Raw genomic sequence first — 6000 nt, 5'->3', positions numbered from 1 at the left:
GAGTTAAAATGACGTGGAAAAGGCAATAATAGGTGTCATAGGTCAACGCACGGACTTCAACAATGAGAAAAACGCTTAACGTTTAGTCAGCTATAACATGCCCCGGAATGAAAAATGTGAAACAATTCAAAAGAGAAAACTAAAGGCATAATATAAAACAATATAACTTACGAATAACAAATATGAAAGACATGAACCACCGACGTCCACTAAATAACAAAGCTCCAGGCTTGGGACATGCACATACAATGTTGCTGGGTTAAACATGTTTGCGCTCAACCCTCACAGTGGCGTTACTGCACAACATCAGAACTAAATGTTAAAGTCACTTGCAAATGGCCTAACTCAATAGATCGGTATGAAGCACAAAAAAAAACTAACATAAAAACAAAGCACCGATATAAGAGTAATCGCAGCAAGTACAAAGCAAATTGCAACTAATAGATAAATTATGATCTCCCTGGCTAAAGCGTCAATCAGTGCACATCCAACGGATCAAAAATGTGTTTTCAAATTGTAATGTTTGCTAAAGTGAACGTCACGTGGTCCATCAATGAACCCTTTATTGAAATAATAAAAATTAAATATTCTTTATTCTTTATTATTATGTTAGTAGATAGAAATGCCCCCTTTTACGCACAGGCCTATTTGGTATCTGTGATATTACAGAGGAACCACGTATAAGACTTCAGTTATTGTAAGTTCATATGATTGAGTAAAAGTTCTAATTTAGTTGAGATATTACAAAAAATCTTAAACACAAATAAAGGAAAAACGATGGTCCATGCCTCAATCGCATGTGATTTTGCATCATTTTAGACAAGTACGTATGTTAGTTATAAGTCCTTGTTTAAGACGAATAGATGTTATTATTATTATTGTTATTAAAGAGCGACAATATCATGACCACACAGAAAAATTGTTATTACACTAATCCCATTCCAAGTGTAACAGGTGCAAGAACGGTAACTAGTACGCTCATATTGTTATTGCATTTAGAGTTATTTCCCCTTTACCAAAGTCTTAGAATTTTCCCGTTTTGCTAATTAATGAGATTCTATTAATATCACCATTAGGAGAAGTAGATTGATTGTCACTGAGACAACTTTCCGTCAGAGTTAAAATGACGTGGATTAAGCAATAATAAGTCAACGCACGACCTAACATAAAAAGCAAAGCACAAATATAAGAGTAATCGCAGCAAGTTCAAAGTCAATTGCAACAAATAGATAAAATATGTTCTACCTGGCTAAAGAATCAATCAGTGTACATCGAACAGATTGATGACAATTTCCCTGGCTAAAGCATCAATCAGTGCACATCCAACAGATTGATGTCAATCTCCCTGGCTAAAGTATCAATCAGTGCACATCCAACAGATTGATGTCAATCTTCCTGGCTAAAGTATCAATCAGTGCACATCCAACGGACTGATGTCAAGACGTCATACACAGTCTGAGAAACAAATGACCGTGTGCAATGCCAAAATATAATTAATCCGTATCTACAGGATGAAGGTCCCTAGATATATGTAATAAGACCAAGAACGGTAACTACTACTCTCATGTTGTTATTGCAGTTAAAGTTATATTCCCTATACCGAAGTCTTAGAATTTTATTGATGAGATTCATTTAATGACTTTGTTGAACCAATTTCTGTAAAACCATGAATTATAATTGATTACAATGCCAGGTGAAATTAATCTTTATCCCTTTTTTACTAAAAGACTATGATTCTCTTCTCAACAACAGAAAACACCGTAACCGTTCTAAAAAAGTATTACAATGAAAAGTTGTCACTCATACTTTAAGTTCTAGTTGGCAGATTAAATTGTGTTTGGGAATTAGAATTAATGTTCAGCAATGATTAGTTGATATAAAATGTTAAGTGTTAATATTGCAGACCATGTGCATAATACATATATTGTTTAATCACCACTTGGAAATTCCCGGCTATAACCTGTAGTAGGAGACGGAATTTCATAAACTGTACCTAGCTTGTATCCAGATCCCTTTTCGTTATATAGCTTGGCATTGTGTCTGTTTTTGTTACATTACAAACTCTCCCTTTTTATTGTCAAGCCTGTGATATTTTGTTGCGGAAGCCAGACAGAGTTATCCGTCATTCCAGCGTCGTCGTCATCGTCAACATTTAGATTCAGTCTGTGTTTAGAGATATTTAGACATCAATAACTTTGTCAATCCTTCATGGAAGTTTATAAAATTTGGACAGAAGCTTTTTATGATTAAAAGATAATTGTATGTTTTTCCGTATTTTAATGATAAATGGACTTATGGTTTTACAGTTAAAATTAAGATACAGTTAAAAGTTAAAGTTTCTCCGATTCAATAACTTTACCAAACCTCCTTGTAATTTTACGAAACTAGAACAGAAGCTTTTGTTATGATTAAAAGATAATGTCGGAAAAACATTTTGAATATCCTTCCCGCATTTTACTGATAAATTAACTAAGGGGTTTTCTTTTGCAGTTAATAATAACATATTGTCTGGTTTAAATTTTTTAAGAAATCAATTTTGTTAAACCTTCATGGGATCAATCTCCCATACAGACATAGTTGTCGTCCTTTCCTCCTCAATCAAGATTGAGGAGGAAAGGACGACAACTCTGTCTGTATTGAGGAGGAAAGGACGACAACTCTGTCTGTATTGAGGAAGAAAGGACGACAACTCTGTCTGTATGGGAGATTGTCATGGAATGTTATTAAGCTTCGACCGACACTTCTTCGGTATCATGAAATAGTTTTAAAACTCGATTTTTCTTTTATTTTATAGATGAATGTATTTAATTTTTACACGGATTTTTATAGTAAGCCTACTATTATACATATCCTTTGATTTTTGCAATCAACATCACACTTTAACACTGCCAGCAGCAGTCGCAGGCGAGATACGGGTTTCCACAGAATTTTGTATTTTTACTAGCATAATTGTTGGTATTTATTCTGGAAATGATATATATATTTATAAGCAACTTATGCTTATTGTTTTAACACAATTTCATGCACAGTCATCAAAACATCATTACATAATATTTTATTTGATTTATTTGTGTTTTAACGCCACTTTTAAGCAGCGCGTTTGGGCTATCATTACATTATATATTTGAATTCAATTTGTTATTGATCTATGGAACAATCCATGCAGACTGAATCTACATGTAGCACTAGACACTTACACAGATTTGAATATACATTTTAACTTTTAATTAATTTATAAATGCTAAGGACTAGGGGAAACAACTCCTGCTTATGATTTCCAAGTATATGTATACGTAGACGTCACATACCATTCTACTTTTAAATGAGAATTCCGCTTTTTTACATTAAAAACTGCCACTTATACAATGACATAATAGAACAATGACAAAAAAAAAAAGAAACATAAGTTGTTTTAACAAATTATAATAACCTCAGATTTCAGAAAGATTAATTTACAGTTTATATTTTCTTTGTATGTTTATATGCTTGTATGAATATTGTTAGTGTTTCTGGCTGATAAAGTATACTATTGCTGATGTATTGAATTGTAATTGTGGTGTTATATTATGTATATTGTATCAGAGTGCACTTTAAATAGGATAAATCTATAGTGATAAAAGATTTCGTATGCTATATTCTTATCAAATTGAAAAAGTAATTGTACAGAGTAATGCGATTGAATTGTACTTAGATAAAATAGAATTGTAATTGCAGGGGCGGATTCAGACGGGGGCGTGCGCCCCCCCTAAAATTTGCAAAGCATGGGTTGTCCTCAGCTTAATAAAGAATATTTCGATAATTTTACCTCAAAAAAATATTCGCCTCGCTCCGATCGGCGAATTTTTAAGTTTGCATCCCCCTAACCTAAAATCCTGGATCCGCCCCTGAATTGTATGTACTCTTAAACTTTTACTGAACTAGTATGTAGATAACATCACAGTTAATGCCCTTACATCAAATATATGCAAGAATGAATTACCTAGCGCTTACTGATAGTATATGATTTCTGAATCAATGTGACCAACTTCGAAATACAGACCGGATACCTTGTCTCAGTATGTGGCCAATATATAAGAGTTGAGCTTCGACTCGGGTCCGCTCTACCAAAACAAGAAATTTAGTTACTCTACTCGCGCAAATGATAATGAGTAAATCTAAACGTTAGTTATCATTATTTTAAAAGAGAGATGTAAAGTACTATTATTAATATATAGATTTCTGATTACGTTATTCTCAAGGCTGTGTGTGGTAAACGTCAAACAGCAATCAATCAAAGGAGTTCGATAAAATAGACACGATGGACTAGCACCGAGTCTGTGTGACAAGCTCTAACTCGGTCCTTGTAAAGATGGTGATGATGATGGATGGCTGCTTAACGTCCAGCGGCAAGTTAATATGCATATTCAGGACGAGAATGTTCATGAAATATGAATAGTAACCTTGCTTTGTACTATACCGACACGCTGAGCCGGATTTTTAACGTGCTAGTTCACAAGGTAACTGTCCGCAGGAAGGCATGTCACCTTACCCGGACACATTATTCTGACTCCGAGCCGACCAGTCTTTGCTCTTACTCCTTAATACCACGCGCTTGGCGGAGAAGCAGCAAATACCAATTTTAAAGTCTTTTGTTTGACCCGGCCGGGATTCGGGATTCGATCCAACGACCTCTCGCACTCGAGGCGAACACGATACCATTAGACCACCGATGCGGTTCCCTTATCAAGACAAATAGTGTGAAAATAGAAAAGAAACTATCATTGGATAGATCAAAACATAGATATCAATGTTCTATTTCTTTAACTGTGTCTGTGTCATTTGGTCTCTTGTGGAGAGTTATCTCGTTGGCAATCATACCACATCTTTTTATATATAGTCGGACATCGTTAAGCATATCATGAGAGGGTACGTGACCTTAGAATGTTCTTTGCTAGAATTCAACATAACAACATTTATCATAAATCTTTCACAATAAAGCACTGAAAATATACAAATTAAGATAAGTCTGTGTGTTTGTTTTTTCTTTGTTTTTTATCTCGCCTGTGCTGAGATTCGCAGAATGCGAGACATAATGATGCATATCCGGCGGCGACGGCGAAAACTTTTTTTGGTAAAGCTTTATATTTCAGAATGTAGAAAACCTGGAAACTTTATACCTTCTATACAGATGCTTATGTTATATTCGAAAATTTCCGTACTTCATGTGTCCGATGTCCTTGACCTCATTTTCACAGTTCAGCAATTGCTCAATAAAATAGTGTTTTGTCACGTAAATTTCTCATTTAAACTTGATTTAAATATTGGATCCTTGAAGGGTCTTTATGTCCGTCAGACGTGGTTATACTGACCTTGGCCTCATTTCATTGGTCGGTGCTCAATGTTAAATTTATATGGTCAGAATTCATTATATCAGATACTATAACCAATAGGTCAACTACATTTCGTATGGAATGATTGTAAGGTGTACATGTCCGTCAGGCAAGGGTTCATCTGACCTTGACCTCATTTACAAGGTTCATTTGTCAATGTTTAGTTTTTGTTGTTGTCCTATTCTTTGATACTAATGTAAAAAGCAAACTATATTTGGTGTGTGAAATAACTGTAAGATGTACATACCGTCGAGCAGGGTCAAGTCACCGGAAGAAAAAGATAGATTGATATGATAGACACAAAAGGAAAGGAGTAGGCCCAGTAAGACGCTTTTTTGGCCCCAAAATATAGCAGTTTTACAAAATTGTTAAAATGTAAATTTTTAGCTATTTATTGGAAAGAAGAATACTTCTGTTACATAAATATGGGCTGTTTTTGACAAAACAATGCACATGTATCGGGTACTAGCATCATTAAGTCATGCTAAATTACTGAAATCTTCGAAATTTTAGCCTTTTGGTTAGTTTTTTCTGAAATGGAAGTGGCCGCATTTGTGTTCATTCTTAATATTTAAATGTTAGTTGTATTTGATGATAATACATAACATATATAACACGGATGCGGCCACTT

This window comes from Mytilus californianus, unplaced genomic scaffold (assembly GCF_021869535.1).
Source record: "Mytilus californianus isolate M0D057914Y unplaced genomic scaffold, xbMytCali1.0.p SCAF_7, whole genome shotgun sequence".
Classification (NCBI taxonomy): Eukaryota; Metazoa; Mollusca; class Bivalvia; order Mytilida; family Mytilidae; genus Mytilus; species Mytilus californianus.
The sequence above is the reverse complement of the archived record's forward strand: the minus strand, read 5'-3'. Positions refer to the sequence as shown.